At 36.8% G+C, this 24543-nt stretch overlaps 1 long non-coding RNA gene across 1 annotated transcript; it reads right to left on the reverse strand.

Moving 5' to 3' along the window:
* Window positions 1–20692: 20692 nt before the first annotated feature.
* Window positions 20693–23680, reverse strand: LOC121395144. The gene is made up of 2 exons (XR_005962276.1): window positions 23364–23680; window positions 20693–21738 (listed from the first exon to the last, which is right to left on the reverse strand). It is a non-coding gene; the product is annotated as an uncharacterized LOC121395144 (long non-coding RNA).
* Between the last annotated feature and the right edge of the window lie 863 nt (window positions 23681–24543).

The raw sequence follows: 24543 nt of genomic DNA on the forward strand, positions 1-24543 counted from the left end.
GGAATGTTATATACTGTAGGTCACTAACAGAAAAATCATTCACAATGCAAATAAATATTTGCATTGCGAACAATTTTGCCTTTGTGAACATTTTGAGAACCTTTTGCCCCTCTCGCGAGAGTAGACTAGCGATTGCAAATTATATCGTTTGCAATTGTGCACAGTGTATGTGTTTAAACTTCTTTTTTTTAAACTGAAACGTTTTATTAGTTTTCCAAAGGAAAATTTTTTTTTTTTACAGAATATAGCTTGGGGTTTTCAAGCACATGAACCTAAAATATCACATCATAAATAAAATAAGATTGAATAATATAAATAACGTAACTTAAAATAAAGTAGAATAAAGGCATATACATTGAGGAGAAACAGTATTCAATATTGAGGACATGGATTCTGCAAGTTACTTTAACTAACCATTCCTGCATGTAATGCTGAGAAGAGCAGTGGATCATTTTCGTATGCTTACCATGGCATCCAAATTTTATCATAGGCTTCCATATCATTTTGTAGCATGCATGTAATTTTTTTATTGGTCGCTATATCTATAATTTTAGCTTTAAGCATAGACAAGGGAATAGTAGCCTTTTTCCAGTTGCGTGCAGTGATCAGTCCTTGCGGCTGTAAGGATATGTTGGGACAATCTATGAGCTGAGTTGGAGAATCTATTAGGTGTTTTGCCTAAAAGCATGGTGGTTGGATCCTTGGGAAATCAGTGTGCAATATTTTGGATAGTAGATGTTTTACATGATCCCAAAACTTAGCAAACTATTCTGCAGTTCCACCATATTTGAAGCATTGATCCATTCTCTTGGCAGCCTCTAAAACAGTAAGGGTCACAGGATGGGAAAATCTTGTGTAGCCACCATGGCAGGAGGTAAGTTCTATGCAATAATTTGATCGATGTTTCTCTATTTGTTACACATGTGCTTCCTATGTTTGCTGTTCGGCTGCATTGTGGCCACTGCTTTGTTGAGAGTGTAGTCTGAAAGTCCTGTTCCCATTGGAGCATATTTTTATGTTTAAAGTTCTCTGAGGGTACTCGATTTAGCAATTTATAGGTCAAGCTCAGTATTGCAGGTGCTAATGGCGCTTGTCAGCAAATAGATTCAAAGCTTGATTTTGTGAAAGATTTGTTAGTGCATTTTTTGGCTTGTCTGTTAATATAGTTAATAAGTTGCGAAGCTCTAAAGAGTTCTTGTTGTGGAGGTTCGAATTTTTGAACCAGTTGGTGTAAAATAAGTGCCGAGGATATCCTGATCTGTGCTGGGTTTCGTTCAATAATCCAAAGATTTCATGGTTTAGGGCGTCAAATCCGAAAAAGTCGCAGTTTACAGCGACAAATCCGAAAAACTTTTATGATTTTGATTTTTTCATGATTTTATTTTTTCACGCACAAGAAATTTTGTGAAAATGTATTCATAAATAGGGGGGAAAGTCTGTGCGGATTTGGTTGGAGTTGTTTCAGGAAATATTGAGAAATTTCGGATTTTGATAAATAATTCCCTTATTGTTATTGCTGCTTTTTGTTATTCATCTTTCTATTCAGGCAATCTCCTATTCATATTCCAGTCTCTTATTCAAATCAGTGCAGGGTTGATAGGTTAATTTGGACCCTAGCAACCAGACTGCTGAAATGGCAAACTGGAGAGCTGCTGATAAATGTAAAAAAATTCACAAAGAGAACAAATTTGCACACAAATAAGAATAAAAACTTGCATGTCGCAATGTAAAGTTCTTCATTAGACTTTTATTAATGTGCTTGAAGGTGGTGTAAACCTAACAACTTTTTCATTAAAGGAGAAGGAACCCCTTTTGCAAAAAACCGCCCCCCAGGTAGACCCCCCTCCCTCCTCCCCCCCATGCTAACTACCCCCTCTTGCAAAATGCTAAAAGCTAAAACAGGGTGGTTTGTATTATTATTTTGTACTCTGCAACCTATCCCCATTTGTATATGGGAGCCTGGAATTGTTAGAATATATTCCCTTAGTGAAGGGAGGACTGAATTATTATTGAACATCTTAGGGGCATTAGGAATTACTAAGTGCAAACTTGTTCCTCTACAATAACCAATCACCTTTAATCTGTCTCATATATATTTCAGAATTATGAAATTGATAATTGATTGCCATAAGAAATATTAACCAGTATTAATAAATTAGCCCCACACGTATCAGGAACCTTGTTTTAGTGTAATATTGCTAGCATTTGTATTGCTCTCACAGTGAGTAAAAGAAACAGGGTGCATTCAAGTTGTCATTGAACATCTTGATGATTATCCCAAACAAATTAATGCATCATTAATCATTTGTGCTTAAATGGTTCAATTAAAGGTTTCTGAAGTGCTTTACATTGTTCTCTATGCCAAACAGTAGTTTCTCTAGTACTATTTTTGAGCATATTTATTCCCAATGGATTAAAGAGAAAGTATCACAGGGAAACAGGTGGCTTTCAATACTCTTAAGTAGTTATGAGAAGTTAAGCTCCATAACATCTGTCTCGCTCTTTTCCATTAAGTAAAATTTCAGCTGTGCCTAGCTCTATATGGGAACCGGAACTCTGCTTTTTTAATCTCTATTAGTCTTGCTAGCTAGTAACTAAAGGGGCAGATTTTTTTTCTACCTTATACTGATTCACTAGATTTATATTCTTTTTGCATTATTTTTATACCACTCTAAAGCGCCTTTCTATCAAAAGTTGAAATGTAAAATGTGTTCGTCCTTTTCTTACAAATTGAGTTTTTGTTCATAGATTTTGAAAGGGATTCTTTGGGGGTTATTTATTTGGGGGAATTTTTTGTGGAAAATGTGGAATTTTATTAGTACTATTATACTCCAAGGATGCAAAAATTCTGAATCCAAAAATGCTCCATCTTCAACCTGTCGAGGTCCTGTAGAAGTCAATGGCAGTGGTCCTATTAGCAATTTGAAGATACTATGGTCGGTGCGGGGTTTCATACAATAATTTGAACATTTTGGGCTTTTCCGCAGATTCCTCACATTTCACAAAAAATTCCAATTTTCAGGCGTCAAATCCGAAACATTCAGATTTTTTTGCTTGACAATCTGAAAAAGTCGTGGTTTTCATGCGTCAATCTGAAAAAGTCATTTTTTATGTGATTCTAGTTTGGTCTGACTTTTTTTATTTACATCATGAGAAAAATTTCTCATGAATTTTTCTCATTTCTTTGTGTGATCAGTTTAGTGGGCATAAACTCCTGGGTCTTAAAACCCACAAGATAGGCCTGATGAACTTAGTAATACATTTCCTTCAAAAAGAAAAATCGAGCTGGATATTTACTTATTATATTTGACTGTATCATAAAGCATGAGGCAAAGGGGTTTTCTCATATACTTCCTTAACTAAGAAAGCATTGCTACTTTATTCTGAAACAAACAAGCAAACAAGGCAAACTTGTATAACTTGTTATAGTTATACAGGAGCAGTGACCAGCTCCATGTTGTAGCTCCCACCCTTCCCAGCTATAGTCAGGTGATCCCACTGGTGTCTAAAAAAAGGGCAGCCAAGTTTGGGAGTTTTACTTTGAAAGCAGCTAGTAAGTTGCAGGTAAAACTTAGTCCCTTTGTAAAATGTATAATTAAGCAATTGAATTCTTAATGAATCAGATGAAAATTAAGCGTAGGACTGGCCAGATATGGGATGACTTTGACGTAGTTGGCCAGCTTAAATATATTGCAATATATGGACAAACAATCCCTGTGTTGTTTAAAGGGTAAGGCATTTTTTAGTAGCAGTATGCACAAAATGTCTCTGTCTTAAATATATTGATAATGGGTTGAGTGCAGAGGACCTCTTGTAGTTTACTTTATTCTGAAACAATAAGGAGGCAAGTTTATTCAATTCCAATTTTTGCTGCTGTTTGAGAAAAGTGCAGCAAATAAAAATGTGATTCTCATGCTGTTTTAGTTTTAGTTTTTAAAGAAATATTATTGTTTAACAGTTTCAAAAAACAACCAAAACATTACACAAGCCCCCCCCCCCGGTTCTATGCCTAACAATGAATTTAAATAAGCAACCAAAGAATAAATTAAGGATCAACAGTGTTACAATAGAAAACTATTTACAATATGTAGAAATGACATGTGTATGACTTGAAAACCTGATGTCCCAGATTTTATTTTATGTTTTTATGGTGCGATGTGTGAGTTTGATTAAAGGAAGGATTTTGTCAACCAGGTTAAGCCATAATAGATGGCAATGTATTTTATTTGTGAATTAACACAATCAAATTTTTCTGATTCCGTTTTTTTTTTAAAGTAAATATGCTAATGGTTAAGGAAAAAATGCCATTGCACAAAAAAAAGAGTATAAAGCTTGTTCAAGATTTTTCTGCTATTCAGTTTAAAAAAAACTTGAAATTTAAAATCGGTACCTAGGTTTTTCCATTACTGTACTATGAATATTGGCAAAAATAAAGTCAAAACACACTTGAATGCAGAAGAGTTCACAAATGTAGTGCTCTACTCCTAGCATAACAAGATGCTGCTATATTTCTATTACTGAGCAGAACCTTTCTAAGCTTTTGTAAAAGACAGCAGTGGAACCTGATGAACTAAATAAAATAAATGAACCATTTTTAAAATTTAGTTCATATATAGCAAAGTTGCACAATAAAAACCTCTGAAACCCATGATTAAATATCAAGAACATTTCAAGCAGCTGGAAGAGTGAAGTTCAAGTGGGGCTGGTTAAGATTTTATGGGAGAATTTTATGTCTCAGCTTCACTGAGAGTTTCATAGGTTTTTCTTGCATGACTTCATAATATAAATAGGTACTAGGATTTGAATGTGAAGGTGTAACAGGCCCACTACAGAAAATATGTTCTCAAGAACTATTCTAGCTCACTACTACATTGCAAGAAATGTCTGCTGAACTGTTAGATAATTGGTGTCCAACTTTTTCAAATGCAGAATTGATTAATCATATATTTATATTAATTTATGTTTGAAAAAAGGCAGCCATTGCTTTACTACCATACAGTGCAACAATGGGAAGCAAAACAAACATTTATCCGGAGAAAAAAGTCCAGTGTTAATTTTCTTTGGGGAACAGAGTAAGCATTCGTTATATCTGAATGTAAATATAACTTCAACAAGACCTTAATTTATTTTTGGGATGGGGACATAAAATTATGCAGAAAAATGTAAAATCCCAAACTGTGTTTATCTAACACCACAAGTGGCATAATCCATCTAACATAACAAACATTTATAGTAGAAGGCAAACAAAGCTATGAATGATTATAACCAATAATTTTAGCGGAGATACAAGGAGTTGTTGAAGTTGAAAGTGTGTATGTGTCTGTTATGCGCTATCATAATTTTTTTGAGATCCAGTAGACAGAGGTCTGTATTATGCTGGTAATATTTTCACCCCAATATCTACATACTATAATAGAAATTGAAAATGGGCTACATTCAACTCTTTTATGAATGTTTGTCATCCAGAAAAACATTTGCTTGGCAGAAGAATGGTGTTTTTATTAAAGGAGACATATTATGTAAAAACAAGAATCTGCCAGTGCATTATACACTTTTAATTACAGAAACAATTTACTTAAAAAATAATTGATTTTGTGGGAATACCTGGTGCTCTAGTGGTGTGGCAGGATGCCCACTACATCCTCTTTCTTTGCATGCCAATGCACAAATTAAGCTAGCACCATTTATGGGTTTTGACTCGAGCGCTGCAACTGAAGTCATTGTGCTTGGTGCAAAATTCTAATATTTAAAGGGGTCGCGGCCAATTATTCACTGCCCAAAAGTATAGTTTGTCTTGCCTGTTTCTGATCTTGCCTGTCCCTGACCATTCCTAGTTTGCTGCCTGTCCTGACCTTAGCCTGTATATTGACTACTCTCTTGGATACTGTTTCTGTACCGCTATGCTCTTGATTTTGATCCGGCCTGTGACCCGGACTACGCTCTCGACTCCTGATTCTGTACTGCACTGCCCGGTTGGTATTAACTCAGCCTGTCCCTCAACCACGTTCCTTGTTCCCCGTTCTTCTAGTACATGTTCGGTTTCCTTGCCTGCCCAGAACTCTCCCCTTGGTCCTCTCACTATAAGACCTGGCAAAATCTGAGTAGCAGAGGGCTCCTCCTGAATCAAAAGGCGGCGGTTATAGACGGAAGTGTGAGCCGTGATCAGGACCTTGGTGTTAGTTCTGGGACACCCTATGTTACAGATTTATTGAAAAAATTCCCCCAAAACCCTACTAGTCCCAACCATCTGTTCTACTTCCTGCTGCCTCAGTTTCCAGGTTGTGTAAATTAGCTGGAACACTGTACTGTTGGATAGGAGCCAATCAGGGGGACCTGATAGAGAACTGAAGCCTGTCTTTTGCCTGTGTGACGACAGGGCTGTGATTGGCTGCCCCCCTCCTTTAGTGTTTCTGGCAGGGACTGTTAGGACACGCCCACACCTCATTTCAAACATGGACAGGGACCATAGCAGATCTATAGGGGACTCCAATAAAGGGGCCATTTTTAAAGATAATATAAATTTTTCATCCAATAGTAAAACCATCACCATATATTATTCATAATGGTCTACAATATTAGGTGGTTTTCCACCAATCCTATATGTCTTCTAATAAAATTCCCTATAATAAGTAATAGTGAGCTACAAAATTAATTTTCACTAAGTTACAATTGAACAGGTTGTTTGTTTTGAGAATGTGTGGGAAAACATTATTTGACTGTCTCAGTGTTTCCAATCCTATCAAAGCCATAGAGAAATGCAAGGGGATGAGGAATATGTAAGTGCCAAATTAAAGTTTGACTTTTGATAAATTTCAAAAATCTTAGAGTGTTACCGTATTCCTGCTGGTTTCTGTTAACTGTTCTCTTTGTAAATAATAGTCTTAAACACATAGATGCTTAAAGGCATCTTGGTTCCATTAGCTAAGAAACCAACAGGTATTGATTTTGGCTCCTGTTAGAGAGCATTAAAATGTAACATTTTTTGAGCTGTAATACATACAGCTTGAATTAACATTTCTCAGCCATTGCCTTTTTTAAAAACAGAAATCAGTTACAGCAAATGTAAAGCTTCTGTGTTCATCTAAATAACATTTACAATAACTCTTTTCATTTGTATATATTTTTTTAAGTTTTTGAGAGTTGCTGTGATTAATGAATAAACAGACCCTGACAACAATGCTTGACTCTCTTAATTTTCTTGAATGTATATGATATTTATATTGCAATTCTTTATATGGAATACTGTATATCTAATTCATTTATAGCCTGTTCCCTACCCCCAATTAATATGTATTTTATTGAAGGGCTTTAAATCAACATTCGAACATTTGTAAGAGTCTATGATGTTTGTAAACTTATTTTTAATTCCTATTGAAAGCAGGAGCTCTCTGGCCTTGCTGTTCTCTGCACTCCAATTCAGACTTCAAATGCTACATATGGTTTTAGTCAGCTCTCCAGCCATTACTCTAAATATCAAAATATGTTGCATGTTCAGAAATGACTGGAGAAAAGGAGAATGGCAGAAGTGTCAAGAAGTTATTGGCATTATTAGATTCTTACCTGAAAGAGAGCAGACTACTAGTGATGCAAGGGACTGGCACAATAGCTTTGAGACCTGTAGGTTCTGGCTGCAGTGTGCAAACATACTATGGGTCCACTTTTAACTGTGCACTGCAGCCGGTTTCTCCATCCAGCTGCCATTGACTGGTGGCATATTGTGACATCATTACTGACATCACCAGTAAGTGCAACATTGGGCCAGATTCAATTCAGTAAGAAAAGGTTATCTCATGGTTTATTATGTGAAAAGTCATGGACGACATTCAATTTGAAGTTCCACTTTTTTTCCCATAGACTTCAATAGAGGTTTCACTTAATAAACCGTGGGATAAGTTTTTCTGAATTAAAATCTCAAATTGAATTTTATCCATGAGATAAACCTTTTTCTCGCTGAATTAAATCTGCCCCATTGTTTCCTTGTTAAATGAAGACAGGCAGACCGATACTGCCTTTACTAGCAATTACATTTATGAACAACGTTAAACTCTTTAAACATTTGTAAATTAAGTATAAGTTGCTTAGAATTACATATGTCTTCATTATGCAGAATTTTATTTTGGTCGGTAACCTCTTTAAAATGTTTCAGTACATCCAGTTTTACTATCTATAAATACATTTCATCTGCCATTTCAAAAAATGACCTTCAGAGAAAACACTCATCCACACAATGTTTTAGGGACTGCAACAACTGCTTTAGTGCAATCATTATTTTTTTTATTTTTTTTTTACATAAAAGGGCACCTCGCTCCTACATTGCATTAGCATGCTCTTGAAACCCATTATCAGTATCACAAAGCCTTTGCAGTAAGTATAATGCATATGATTAGTAGCTGGTGAGGAAAGTAGTTGCCTTGCAAAATGGCAGAGGAATATGTACAGTTAAAATTGAAAAAAACTGCAGCTGCACCAAAAATATATTTCTTAGATGTTATTTGCAGTAAAATTAGGTGATTTCTCCTTATCTCGTTTTGATATGAATATAACTTTACAATAATTGCCATACAATATTTTGCTTTTTGGTATAATCACACAAAAAGTTATATTTCAAGAATGAGTTACTCAAAGCACATTTGAATTGGGAAGCAATAGTGCTCTGTGGGGTAACTGGGTGTTTATTTTATAGGTATTAGAAAACACTTTGGGTCATATTTACTACAATCAAATTCTTGGGGGAAATATCTTGCATAATTGAGACTGTAATCTCAACATTTCCCTTAAAATGTTTTCCACATATACTGTATTAAACTTTTTTGAGGGTTAATCTTGATTGCTTATTGCAGTGAAGAAAAAATGCTGAACATTCACTTCTACTTCTGTAGCGATTAACCTGGGTGTAAGAGGCAAGATTTTTATTTTACATTTTTGTAGACGGCAATTTGCTAATTCTCAAAAATCTCAAAAAAAGCAAATATGTTATTTTTCTACTTCTATAGTGATTCACCTGGTTGTAAGAGGCGAGATTTTTTTTTTACATTTTTGTAGACGGCAATTTGCTAACTCTCAAAAATCTCAAAAAAAAATAAGCAAATATGTTATTTTTCCATGATTACATTTTTTGCTGCAACTTTAATTTAGGGGGCAGATTTATTAATGTTTAAAGGAGAAGGAAAGCTATGGAGGCATTTTATTGCCAATAGATTAGCTGCAATAGTGCAAGCTAGAATGCTATATTTATTCTGTAGAATATTTTACCATACCTGAGTAAAAATCTTTAGAAACTCTCTGTTTGTTTAGAATAGGAGCTGCAGTATTAATGTGGTGTGACATCACTTCCTGCCTGAGTCTCTCCCTGCTCTGGGCTCAGATTACAGTAGAGAACGGAGGGGTGGGGGGAGAGGAGCAAACTGAGCATGCTCTTGCCCAGGGCAATGAGGTTTAAGCTGAAGGCAGGAAGTCTGATACAGAAGCCCATGTGTACACAATAGAAGGAAAGAAATGCAGTGTTTCTTTTGACAGGAGACTCAGAGCAACATTACTTTGGGGGTTTACTGTTATATTTAGATGGACCTTTCTGATAAGGCTTACTTAGTTTTAACCTTTCCTTCTCCTTTAAATGGTAAATTTGAATTTTTTAAATTTCTCACAAACTTGAATTTTAAATCAGTGGCACTTCCGGTAATAAAAATTTTGCAAGGTTTTCACCTGCATTCACATCTTGTGTGCCAGTGTGCCTTTTCTCAGTATCTGATTTGAGGTTGCCGGTTACCTCTATCACTGAGCACCAAGTGGATTTGGACAGGTTTGCGTGAGCAATCACCAATTAGTAGGATTTGCTTCCATTAAGCATAAGATTATTAGTAGGCTCTGATAGGAGGAGATCATGGTCTGGCTTGTGTTCCAAGTCCTATAACACAGGTGATTTCAGGGCTCTGCGCACAGATCAGTTACGTGTACGTTTTTTAATCAGCAAACTGATTCTGTATGGGATTGCTGCATGCTTTGCATATGTACCCCCTACTTAAAAAAATGATGTTACATTTTTAAGATAAAAGGGTCCCTCTCAGGTTGAGGACCCAGCTCAAATGTAATTTCTGTCCTATCCTACAATTTCTGGCCTGGCTTCCACTAAGTTCATCTCCCTTACCTTGCATTAAGTAGCAAGCAAATTGCTCAGACTTTTAATATAATGAATTAATATAAAGGCACGGAAAAAATGAATCTAATATAACTGCATTTTATTTAAAAAGGTCTCGCCTTTTGAAATAACATTGCATTATGTAAGATATCTAGGTCACTGCTGTCTTCATAATCCCAATTTATGATAAAGTGGGGAAAATGCTTGAAAGCATGAAAAAAATGCAAAACTAGAGTTAAAAAATATGCCTAATTCATCACAGAAATATTCCCAGTGGGTTAGTTGTATATTTATTTATATATTCAGTGCTGTCCCTATGCAAACGTATAAATGATAACAATTGTTTCCTATCCGCCTTGTGCACAAAAATGATCTTTGGGGCACACTTTTAAAACGCCATGCACACAGAGACGTGGGTGGGTCGGAATACATAACAAAATCATACAGAATTCTCTGAGCATACTACTATATGTTGTATGTGCTGGGGTCAGTAATTACATACAATGGATGATTACCTCATCAAACATTGTATAGTAGGCACATACAAAACACCTAGATTATAAAAATAATACCCCTAGCAGCTAATAATAGTGTGGAGGAGATGTACTTTAAAGAACATATATACATGAGGCACTAATATGATTCTTTATGCATTTAAACATAGAATGAATGCAAAAAAACTTCTCAGGGATCATACTCAGTCTTGGACTGGGGTGTCTGGTCTGTTCCCGCCCCCCCATTACAAGATCTAGTTCCTCCAAATGCCACCCCTCACCCCCCCGCCATGTACCTTGGCCTTGTTGGGCCCACCAGGTTTTTTCACGGTATCCCGCTGGCCAAGTCCAACCTTGACCATACTCACATCTAGAAGGAGGACAATAAGTCCACAGCTACCAGCACTTTGGATTAAAAGAAGGCTGCAATTCCTTAAATGGAGGCCCAAGATACCTATTGTTCTTGGAGCTAGTCATCATCATCATTTTCTTATATAGCACGACAAGATACGCAGTGCTTTACCTTAGTTATAACAAACAGGGAATAAATGGTGAATAACAAACAAGGGTTTACAGAGTACAATAGGAATAGATGGCCCTATAAATTATAGTTTAAAAACGAAAGGTTAAGGTACAATTGAGACATTAAGGGGCCAATTCACTAACTTCGATTGAAGGATTCGAAGTAAAAAAACTTCGAATTTCGAAGTGTTTTTTGGGCTACTTCGACCATCGAATGGGCTACTTCGACCTTCGACTACGACTATGAAGGATTCAAACTAAAAATCGTTCGACTATTCGACCATTCGATAGTCGAAGTACTGTCTCTTTAAGAAAGAACTTCGACCCCCTAGTTCACCATCTAAAAGCTACCGAACTCAATGTTAGCCTATGGGGAAGCTCCCCATAGGCTTTCCTAAGTTTTTTTGATCGAAGGATATTCCTTCGATCGTTGGATTTAAATCCTTCGATTCGAAGGATTTAATCGTTCGATCGAAGGAATATTCCTTCGATTGTATGATTGAACTATTTGCGCTAAAATCCTTCGACTTCGATATTCGAAGTCGAAGGATTTTAATTCCCAGTCGAATATTGAGGGTTAATTAACCCTCGATATTCAACCCTTGGTGAATCGGCCCCTATGATTTTAGAAACAATTTTGTGATTTATGATAGAGCAATGATTGATTAATTAAGGTACATCGAATAAGCCTCTTTAAACAGGTGGGTCTTTAAGGAGCGCTTGAAAGTTTGGAAAGAAGGAAAAAGTCTGACAGCTCGAGACAGAGAGTTCCAGAGAAAAGCAGAAGCCCTAGAGAAGTCTTGTAGATGAGATTGGGCAGAAGTGATGAGAGGAGAAGCGAGGCAAAGGTCAGAAGCAGAGCGAAGTTTGTGTGAAGGAGAGTATTTAGAGATCAGAGATAAAATATAGGGAGGGGCTGCATTGTTAAGGGCCTTGAATGTGAGTGTTAGGAATTTGAATTTGATTCTAGAGGAAAATAAGTTTTCCTAGTGAAGTAGTATAGAGCGATAACAGCAGAGGGCCTAGAACAGAGCCTTGAGGAACTCGACAGAGAGAGGGAACATAGTAGAAGTAGAGTTACCTCACCAAAATAATAGTAGCAAAGGCAGATTTGTACATATAGAATACCGTTCTAAAGGATTTTTAATGGTTATAATTTAGTCTCAGGTAGCACAATCAACCAAGAGTTAAAGCTAGTTAAATCACTACTTTGGTTTTGGGGCATATTCCTAGGATAAATGGTGTGCTTGGGAATGGCTAGCACAATGGCATAGTGAAGGCTTATTTGCATGGCAAAATATACAAGCATTATGCAATTGATCAGCATCTTCCACCCTAGAAATTCATTTAGGCAATTTGTATGGATTTGTTTAGAAAACAAGACAATCTTTAGAGCCACCCATATATCAGGTGTTAAGAATATACTGGCAGACTCACTGTCCATCGTATGCACAGAAACAGTGGTCTCCATTTCCAATACAGTGGTACAGTTGGGGATTCAAGGGCCATGCAACTGATAAAGGCCTCAATTTCCAAGAAAATATGGCAAGTATATGACAGAGCTTGGAAGCAATGGTTGTTGTTTAAGAATGGATGAGGAAGTAGCAATAGTACAGTTCATAATAGCCAACAAGGAGGAAGGTCTCACTAGAAATACTTTGGACAATTTATTTGATGCCAAATTACGGGTAAATTACAAGTACGAAGAAAATGAAATGCTGGTCAGCTTTCACATTAGCATTTAAAGGGACATTTGGGATAGGGGAATTGGAAAGGGCAGACATCATAATATAGAAAATTATGCTTAATCAGAAAGTCAAAAATCAGTTAGACAAAGGTAAATAAATAATCATGCAAAAACAACAAGCTGAAAATTGCCTGTGGAAGGTTATACAGGAATTTATAGCGGTGAAGGGAACAAATGGTGGCCCATTTCTAAGGCATAAGGATGGTATGACATTATCCAGATACCAGTTAACAGTGAGTTTTTAAAAGGTTAGGTGCAATGGTTGGTTGGAATAGTAATAAACAAAGTACTTATTTGTTTAATAACAAAAGAGAGGAGCAAATAAAGAAACTTGGGATGCACTTGTTTTAAGCAGTATATCAGGCCACAAAATAAATAAATTAAGATTTGAAGGGGGACCCAAGTGTTTGAATTGTTGCAGCAGAATTAAAAAGTTATTAGTCAGTAACATTCATGTTTTGTTACAGAAGGTAAACGTGATATGGATTATTGGGTGATTGCCCAAGGATTGTATGGGCAGGATGGAGTACACTTCTCTGGATATTTTCAATGCCAGTTTACAGGATGGCATTGCAAGTTTTGTTGTTCAGTCTGGTTATTTAATTAGTAGGATTCATTGGTCAGATGGAAATATCTGTTAGTGACAACAGATAGCAGCATAAAACATTAAGGGCTCATTACATTTACTTAGCCATAAAATATACAATTTATTACATAATTTTATTTCAGTAAATTTGTAAACAGAGGCAGATGAATGAAAACTAGAACTATAATACAGGATACATTTCAGATTTCTTGAAGATATACTACCAGTAGGACCCCTTGATTTAATCAGAAACAACAAAAGGCAGTTAGATTCACAGCAGAATTTGCATCTCATAAACCAGAGCTGATGTTAAAAAAAATAAAATGTATGTATGGAATGTTGCAACACACTTTCTGTCTGTACTTTCTATTACTGTTAAACATGATGAGCATGAGAACTGTTATACAGTTATTTTAATATTAAAAGTTACATTAATTCATTACTAAAACTTACAAGGCTAAGAAAATTTGAAAGCATTAAGCATGTGTTTGCCTACTTTTTCTGCCTCCTAAATAATTATGATTAGTAATGGGCAAATTTATTCAGCAAGCATGGATTTGCGGCGAATTTATGCATTTCGCCACCTGCAAATTATTTCGCAAAAATGCTGCGAAAACTCACCGGTGAAAAAAATTGTGTTGAAATTGCTGCTCATCTAAATAGTTTTGACACCCATTGACTTTAATGCATTTGAACAAAAAAGTTGAACGTGTAAAAATTGTCGCTCGTCTAAAAAATTGTCGTCAAAATTATTTACTTTAATGTATTTTGACAAAAAGTGATGCATGTAAAAATTGTCTCGCGTTTCGTGAATTCTTCGCTGTTTCATAAATTTTTCAGCGAGGTGAAACTGCACAGATCCACCCATCGCTAATCATAATTTACAAAAAAAGTATCATAAATACTTGTAATTGATTTGTTAAAAAAATATTTGAATTTATCAAAAATAATATGTCCATAAGTAAAATAATATCATGGCAAACTAGTCAATGCATACAGGAAGGTTCAATAGAAGAGTTGTTTTGTTTCTCTTTCCCTAATTTCTATGAACTTAGTTGACCAAAGTGGTATAAGAAATTTAGTAATAAGAATTATAGTGATATGATAGGATGTTGAGATCCAGAAAGTCTAAAACTTGGACTAAGTCTACAACAAATCACAAGTTGATTTTGCGGTCAGAAGAGAAATTTGGTTTAATTCCTATTTCCTTTATCTTAAGTATTTTCAATGTTGTCAGCAGTATAATATTTTTTAAGAAACCCAGCATGGTCCTGACTTTCATCATCGTGTGTGATCATTAACACAACCATTTATGACTGCGGCTCGTGTGCATTTCAGTCCAGGATTTAATGAAAACATTTCTGTGAAAATGGCTTAATCATTTGAAAATGATTACATATAGTCATTATCTTAATTGTCATTAAACCTTTTAAATACAAATGGATAAGTATTATTTTTTACAATCATTTTATAAAGTATCCCTTTGTGTCCACAATAACAATGCTGGCACCTCCGAGATCAGTTTAGCTATAAAAGCAAGCCAGTGGGTGGTTTTGAAGCTTTACAGGCATATATCTCCTAGGTGACTTGCATTATACTTATTATGCACAGTATGGGATAAATTAACTTATATAGTATACCTATTCTATTTATTTTCATGCTGGGGTGCGAGGGGGCACTAATTAATCGTGCATTTCCTTTCAATGTTATTTTTTTTTTTCATTACTTCAAATTTAATAAATGTTGATTTTAAAAATGGAGGTTATGTCATTCTGTTATTTGTTCAGATAGGTTCATACATTATATACTGAAGATGTCAGGTTTAAGATTCGTTTCTCTCATGTTAATAATTTGTTTTCAATTCAACGTGGATTTATAAGCATTTTAAGAAGCATGCAGAAAGTTGAGCCTGAAATACATTTGGGATTGTTACAGATAACAGGAATAACGGGCATTGTAATGACTAGTTTTTTAGGCAATGACCTGCACCAATATTGTATAGACTCACCCTGGATGCAATTGATAGAAACTAAACAGATAAATAGAACCGCAAGTAACATGAAGCAAACCAGTGGATAACCCTGCATGATTATGGGGCAGATTTACTAAAAGACAAAGTGACCATCGCTAGCGAAAATTCGCCAGAAATCCCATCCGCAGGGACATCACTAATTTACTAACAGGGTAGAGGACAATTCTCTAAAGAAAGAGACCGTCGCTAGCACAGTTTCGAGCCCTATCGCCAGGCGAATTTTCACCCAGGCGAACGATCGTTACTCCGCAAATTTTACAGAACATTACGGGGCACATTTACCTACGGTCGAATATCGAGGGTTAATTAACCCTCGATATTCGACCGTCGAAGTAAAATCCTTCGACTTTGAATATCGAAGTCGAATCATTTTGCGATATTCCTATGATCGAAGGAATAATTGTTCGATCGAACGATTAAATCCTTTTTAATCCATCGATCGAAGGATATTCCTTCGATCACAAAATTGTTAGGAAGCCTATGGGGACCTTCCCCATAGGCTAACATTGGCCTCGGTAGATTTTAGGTGGCGAACTAGGGGGTCGAAGAATTTTTTAAAGAGACAGTACTTCGACTATCGAATGGTCGAATAGTCAAACGATTTTTAGTTCGAATCGTTCGATTCGAAGTCGAAGGTCGTAGTCGAGGTCGAAGTAGACCATTCGATGGTCGAAGTAGCCAAATTCGAAATTCAAACTATTTTTCCTCTATTCCTTCACTCGAACTAAGTAAATGGGCCAGAGTTTCCTTCACCAGCTTAGACCAGGCGAAATGATAAGATGAAGCTACATCCTGCTCAATCTTAGGTCAGTGACATCATAACATGTATACCGAAAAGTCATATAGATTTTATAAAAAACCGCTGACGTTTTTTCATATTTTAAAGTGGAATTGTCTTTAAAAATTGTAACTGTTAAAAAATGTTGTTTTAACTTTTTTAACCATTTGAGGGGCATGCCGCATTTGTTTTAGGGTGGGCTCATGTCTAGGACATTAGAGAATCTCTTTTGCCTTTACTTTGCTTCTTTCAACATTTTTAATAAGTGGCCTCTTCAAGCATTTGCACCAATATCTCTAATAAAGTCATACAGTATATAAAAGCTATATGAACCTGCCCTATTCAAATTGTGAACTAACAAAGTTCATCAGCAGCTCATAAGCAGCCCATATATTTATAAGGACAGTAATGTTGAATATATTGTATACTCAACAATTGATGTATCTGAATTTATGATATTTTAATGTTAATGGTATGTTACAAATATAGAAGCTGCTATAAACTTGAAACAAAAAATGGTGCTAATTTATTAGAAACAATCCTTATTCAACTGGGTATTCGTGCTTAGTTTAGCTCAGCTGCAGCACTGACATCTGATATCTAACCTCCTTAATCCCTGATGCAAAACTGACGTGGGGCGAAAGAACTTGAACAAAGATATTGTTTAAAGCAAACGTTTTAAAATGTTATTAAATATTTACAATTGCAGTTGACTAAAATCTCTAGCTGTACTGTGAGATTATTTAATAAAATGAGAGATCTTTGGCTAAACAGCAAAAGAAAAAACAGCCAATGAGTACCTTTATGTTAGGCTTACTATACATCGGGTATTTAAGAAGATATTGCACAGAACTGCTGTCACACTACACAGGTGGATAAATACAGCCATAATTATAGATAGCATATTTCACCAAGGCCTGAAATGAATGTCCAGCTGTAGTGTGGAATGTATTGCCTCCTTGATAAAAATACTTAATGCAGAGATGTGAAGAAGCTGTTTCTACAGAAATACACATGAAGAAAGTAACACAGTTAATGCCGACATGTTAGAATGTACTGTAACTCTAACTATGGAAAGGTTTGCTTAAAATGTTGTACTAGAAATGTTTGGTCTTCTCAAACACCTGACAATGTTCTCTAATTTGGCATTATACCTAACATAAATGTGAAAAATACAGACATTAGAAGTTTATATTTTAAAATCTATACTAAGTTGCACCATGGACGATCTCACATGGACTATTGTTTATGTCAAACAAATTGAAATATTAGAATAACTGTGAGAATAAAAAATCCCACTCACATTAAAATATATTGGGGATGTCACCAAGAATGACTCCTTCCCTAAACTCTGTGGGTGAAGGGGTGGTTGATCAATCGGAGCTTTTTTCTGGGGTAGAATATACTTTATTTACGGCACCATCGCCACTTTACTTAACTCTCTCTCTAGCCAGGTCGCTGGGATGGTTAAACGGAGGGCGAAGGGGTGGTTGCTTGACTGGGGTTCGGTAGTGAACCAATGAGTAGCGGGACAGATGTTTCTGATACCCACTTCTTTCTATGTGATTAGACAATGATTTTCATCTCTACCTCGTTATCACTCTAATACTCCATTACAGACCTAATAGGTCAGTTCTATACCTACCCCAAGACCTACACATTTGGTATAACTCACCTTCAGTAGGTTCATCCCCCTGTTCCTAACTTCATTTTAAACATTTTCTTGGACTTACATGAATATATTTTTTATTCAGTTTGCATTAAAAGTTACGTTTTAATTGGTTCCTCGAGTCATCAGATCCTATGACGGGGCGGTGCAATCTTTAGGGTTAGCTTTTTCTTTATTTAATTATTGCTGATAATAATTAGACTGATAGCGCACTATTTGCTCCACTGGCGTATTTCAGCTGGTGGAAAAACGACTGTCACAGCTAAAGCTACATGTCATATACCACCTGCTACCGGCTGACAAATTTTGACTGAAAAACACATTTTCATGATGAAATCTTCTGTCACCATTTGTATCATCTGGTGGTGGAGCAAGTGTGTGTGATGTTCCATAAACCTCAGAGGGAAAAGGTGAAACCAACAACCAAAACAAGAGGGTTTCTTTGCATTGATTTCCACTATAGAAATGGGCTAACAGATGTTCTCTTTTAACTTGTTTCTAGATATAAATGAATGAAACAAAGACCATTTACAAACAAAATATGATGTGTTGCAACATGCATGTGATTCATCAATTCATATTTAAATTAACATCACATTTGGTAAGTTGTGGCACATGTTTTTGGAATTTCATTTGTGTGTGAATGTGACATCACTTCTGGCATGTGCCATCACTAATCACTTTAACGTCCAAATCACTGGATGCAAATCTGTTGAATGTGTAGGTGCCATCAGGGGGGACAGGGAGTACAACTGTCCCGGGCCCAGGCCTGAACGGGGGCCCGGCAGTGCTGCACTTTTTAAAGAGCCGGGCCCCCCTTGACACTTGCATCCGATTCACGGAAATGGCCGACTGCAGCCGAACAGTCCTCCCCATAAATAATGACTGCGCTAGAGCACGGATTGATCAATGCCCATGCGCCTTAAGAACTCTCGCTGGTTGGCTAATAATTGAACATAACTTCGCTTTCTTGGGTTTAAATCTTCCAGACAATTTGACAGTGAAAATGCCGAGTTGGGATCTCACAGTTTTTCTTCAGTGCAAAGTGCATTCATAAATAAACGGCACTTTTCCCAAAACAAAAATGGCCAATGCTCTATAAAGGCGCGTATGGTGGGGAAACGGAAATTGCAGATGATATCCGAGATAGTAATAAAATGGTGGTGGTTGGAAGAGGTGAGTAGCTTGGGCGATGCCTTGGTTACCATATAGTTTTTTCCTAAATAACTAGTCCTTCAGTCGTATTTGCGGTTCACATTAACTGGAATGCGGCTAATTCAATTGGTGGCTCCAACCCAGCCATGTGAGACATTAGCCAGAGCTTCTTTTGCACTCTTACTCTCTCTTACTCTCTTAACTACCGAGGATACTGCAAAGGGCTGAGATCAGGGGAGGGGCACATGGTACAACTGCAAGGCGGCGCGTTATTGCTCCTGAGACTTGCATAGACTCCCAAAGACAAAACAGCTTTCTTATGGCACCCCAGCACAAGATATATATGAGAAACCAAGGACTAACAAGGGACTTGTAAGGGGGGCCCTGGCGCCAATGTTTTTTTAAAAAATATTGTTTGGGGCCCCAATTTTTTTTTAACTTGTAAGGGGGGCCTAGGCACCAATGTTTTTTTTTTAAAAAAAATATTCTTTGGGGCCCCAATTTTTTTTAACTTGTAAGGGGGGCCCTGGCACCAATTTTTTTTTAAAAAAAATATTCTTTGGGCCCCAATTTTTTTTTTGAACTTATAGGGGGGCCCTGGTCACCAATTATTTTTTTTAACTTGAAGGGGGCCCTGACCACCAACTTTTAAAAAAACTTTTCAGGGGGGCCCTGGCACCACAGGTTTTTTTTAACTTATAAGGGGGCCCTGAGCATCAGTAGCTTTTTATAACTTGTGTGTGTGGGGGGGTTACCTTTTCTAGCACTGATGTCTGTGTAGTCTTTTAACTGTTGTGTGGAGTGGGCGGGGCTTGGGGCTGGGATGGGCAGGGCCCAGGGGCCCCGAAAATTTTGTTGTAAGGCGCCTCGTGATTTCTAATGGTGGCCCTGGTAGGCGCAACTAGCTAAGGGCACCCTTGAATTACTGGCAGGTAAAGCAGATGTTAATTGTGGCGTTTTCTTGGATCCACACACACAGTCCAATGCCATTAATCAGTGTAGGTAGAACAGCACATTGACAGTATCCCTGTATGTGCACTTGATCATTCTAGTACAGTGGCTTTGTCATATTTCAATTTAAATCTCTTTGTTTTCAGTTATTTGCTCAGGATCCTCGCTTACATGATAACAATGATACATCAATATGAAAACAACTGTAGTCATCATCTTGTTATATTTCTACAACAAATAAACATTCCCCTGCTCAGTAAAATCTAGAAAAACAATTGGTTTTCAAGCTCTGTTGACTGCTTGAACTCATCATGTTGGGGCAGACAGTATGGGAAGCTTTGTTCTAGACTTGTAAAATACAGTCAGTTTGCACAAAGGAAAGTAGACTGATGGGCAGTTGAATGAGAATTGGGAGCAATGTCTATAACCTTGTTTTAAACTAATGTGGGGTTGAGCATGTTTTAACACAAAAGTCTGAAAAGCACTTTTGTACTGTCTAGCACCTGAAACACAAGGCAACAGCTATTCATCCATAATGCATCCAGCACCAGCCTACCATCACACCCTGTAAGGGTCAAGAAAACACATTTTTGATACACCATAATGCAAATATTACACGGGACTGAGCAGAAATTAATTTTATTACAGAGCTTCTCTTAACATGTACGCTCCTATGTGGGTATGTCCAGATACTACTCTATTACATCACTAGCTAGTCCAGTGCTGCTGCTACAGATGCTGACATAGTCCGATATACTACATCCCCCTTCTTAACAAATGATATGTATTATACACAGTCCGATATACTACATCCCCCTTCTTAACAAATGATATGTATTATACACATTCTTCACAGCATAGATATATAATCCACTATTGTTCAATAATGTATGCAGCAAACATAGTAAATTTAAGACATGCATGTTACTTCACATTTCAGCTTTTCTTAATTCAACATTGAAAATTTTATAATAAAAATAAATCAATTTACTGCATCAACATATCATGCATAAGTACACTTTATTACTCTCTGTATCTTATGAGAAGTTTGATCTGTCTCCCTGATCTGGCTTTGTAGGATTGAGAACTTTTCTGAGGTAGAAACACATCAGAATGATTACTGGCTTCATTGCTTTCAGGTTGCATAGTGTCAGATGATTGTAAACCTTGAACTGTCTCAGTTCTGTCCATGCATTGGTCATTGTTTGTCACAGTTTCTGCATCATCAGAAGGTGGCAGTAAATTCTCCTGTGTTTTTCTCAGGTTTTTTCTGTTTCTCCTGTATTCTCCATCAGGCGTATAAACAACATAAGATCTCGGTTGATTATGCTTTTGCACAACTGTTGCCAGTTGCCAAGTGTGTCCTCTTTGCATCCTTAAAGTATTTCATACTTGTAAAACAGGTAGTACTTTGGATTGCATGTTGTAGTACAATTTTTGTTCTCTTTGTCTTTCATTCATCTTGTCACACACCTTGATAATACCTCTGGGTATGAGCAATGAGGTGTGTGTCTGGTTTTTAGCCATCAGAAGTTGTGAATTGCCACGTTCAGCACCCTAAATCCAGAACCAGTGCTAGGTTCCCTGGTCTCAGCTCTTGCTTCTGCCTTTAACAGCCACCTTTCACCTCTGGAGGAGCCCTCAGCTAATTGGATGCCGCCAGGTCTTACTAAGAGAAGCAAAGCAAAAGGTTTTGGATGAGCAAAGGGGCACAATTGTTTCACCAAGGATACTAGATGGAAGACAGGCCAGACAGATAAACGTGGACAGGCAGGCCGGGCCAGCACAAGCAGATAACAAGAATAGTCAGACAGGCCGGTTCGTTGCAGGCGTATTCACACAGTAATGATATGCTGACTAATGGTGATATGTGGTGGCCAGAGTAAGAAATATGCTTAAACTTTGAAGGTTTGAGCATTACTTTTATGTTGAGCGATTTAAATGTTTTTTCTGACATCACATTGCATTCTGCTCCTGTGTCAAGTTATAAACAACACTGGCTTACTATTGATATTTAAATGTTCAGACCAGTTTCCTTCAGCACTCTGGTGCTTTGCACTTTCAATAGTATTAACACATTTCTTACTTTCAGTTTCAACTGTCCCCATAAACCTATCTGTGCCTTTTTCCATTTGCTCTATAGAATGCATTCTTTTATCAGGATTGTGTTGCTTTTGTGACCTGCACATCTTTGCAAAGTGATTCTGTTTAAGACACAATTTGCATGTTTGTCCAACAGCTGGACATTAATTATATTCATGTATCTGCACACACCTGTTAAAGATCTTTTCTGTCTGCTCAGTATCTTAAGAGTTAATTTTCACTCTGTGATTTCCTTTTTTTCTGTTCTAATTTTGTGCACCCCATTTCTTCATTTAATGCTTTGACTTGGCTACAAGTTATTTCACTTGCGCTGCATATATCTATTGCTTTCTCCAATGTCAAGTCTCCTTATTTTAGTAATCTGCCTCTGATTTGATCATCTTTTATACCACACTATTCTGTCATGAATTAAAGAATCATGCGGAAGTCTACATTCGCAATATTTTGCTTTGGGCTTCTGGATCAATATTGTTCTTACAAAGAAAGGACTGCAAACATTTAATAGAAGAAAAAATATTCTTAATATAGTTTTTAATACCAATTGTAACAAGAATGTGTTGCAAGCCAGACTGAAATAGAACAGCTACAGCAATGTTGTTTTAAGAAAAAAAACTTAGAAAAAATGTTCATAATTACAAGGACATTGTAATCAGATTTGCAATTATGTTAATCCTGGCTGAGTCCTTAGGATTTTAATTTGTCAGTAAAAACAAAATAGAACTCAAAAAAATGAAACCCTTAGCAATTCTAACCGATTACAAAAAAGCAAAAGCACCGATAGAGAATCCGAGAAATGCAGATTTTATTTAAACTCTAAATAAGATTATTTGTATTTCTAATTTATTTTCTGATGTTAATTAACTTGGTGATTGAGAAAGCAGTCATTCCTATACACAGCAAACAAAACAATATAGGGAGAGATTTTCACTCTCTGCCTTCATTTTAAAAGCCCTGAGCTTGTTCTACAGGCTTTGGTCTTCAAGCCAAGTGCAAATTGGCTTTAAATCAATGGAGCTTATTAAAGCTCTATTGTGTCTTAGTCTTTAATTGAAATTTTAAAAAAAACACCTCTTGAGCACAGCAACATTGCTGGCTCTCTGGACTCATAACATATGTAATGCTCTTTTGAAACCTGCTTTTCCAAAACAAAACTTTTAACATTGTTAATACTTGCTTGTTAATATACCGTACCTTTTTGCGGTTTGTTATTTGACATAGAAGATAATGGCATATTAACCAAACTCCAAAAAGATGGACATTTCACAGCATGCCCTGCAAAAAGGAAAATGCAAGAGCTGTCACCCTCAGTGCTGCTTGATATGAAGGTGTTGAAGAGCAGCATTTCTGCCTTTCTTGGATTACTTATTTATTTTATTTAATCAGTGGCTTTCAGTGATGGAACTAGCGGGGGAGCAGGGGGTGCAATTGCACCAGGGCACGCACCTTCTAGGGGCCCCGCTGGTGGTTTGCGTGCCCGCGTTTTAGCCAAGAAGATCGCTTGTGGAGGGGGGGGGGCAACTACCAGTTTCATTACTGGTGCCTTTAGATACATGCATATAATAGCTACTACATGCCGTTGTCCAGAAATTCAAGTTACAGGGGCCATGTATGTTATATCATAACGATAAGTTAATATAAATAAATAAACAGCTGCCTGACCACGAGGAATTAAACTTCCACATAAGAGAACCAGGTGCTAATAGAGCCAGATCTCAGCTGTTTTACTATGCAAGGTTTTAATAGGAACACTCCCCTAACAGCACTTTTGTGTCATGGATTAGGTTAATCCTTGGTCCAACGGCTGTAGGGATGCAGTTTAAATGAATGGGTGCCGCAGTCATCTTCTTTTAGGGTACAAGTTTATCTTGGGGTTTTTTTTATCTTTTACTTATTGTCATGATAGCTTTATGGTGACATCTGCTAGGTTTCGCCCAATCTGTGTGCGTTTTCTGACATGCTGATCCTGTGCCTGTTAGTACACACACATACAAGAATTGGATAGCAGCGGATCACTGAGGAACAACCCATGTGCCATTAGATTTACATTGAGGGCTGATATCAAGAGCAGCTACACACATTCATATGAAACACAGAAAAAAATCACCCGCGTTCAGTCCAACCCATGCTGTTGCATTGACCAGCTGCTAGAAGCACCCTTGTGCCAGTGCTCGGTCTAATGCACAATCTGGAGTTGACCAGCTGCTATAAACTATAACAAGCCAATATTTCTACATAAAAAGTAGAAAGATTGCCAGTGCATGGTTTGCCTTTAAAAATAATTATTACAAAAAATGAGGTGTTAGTACCAAAATATGTAAGCTCATGTGCCATGTCAAGGCCCCTCATTGGACGTGAGTCATACACTATTTGT

Source organism: Xenopus laevis, chromosome 6S (assembly GCF_017654675.1).
Source record: "Xenopus laevis strain J_2021 chromosome 6S, Xenopus_laevis_v10.1, whole genome shotgun sequence".
Lineage (NCBI taxonomy): Eukaryota > Metazoa > Chordata > Amphibia > Anura > Pipidae > Xenopus > Xenopus laevis.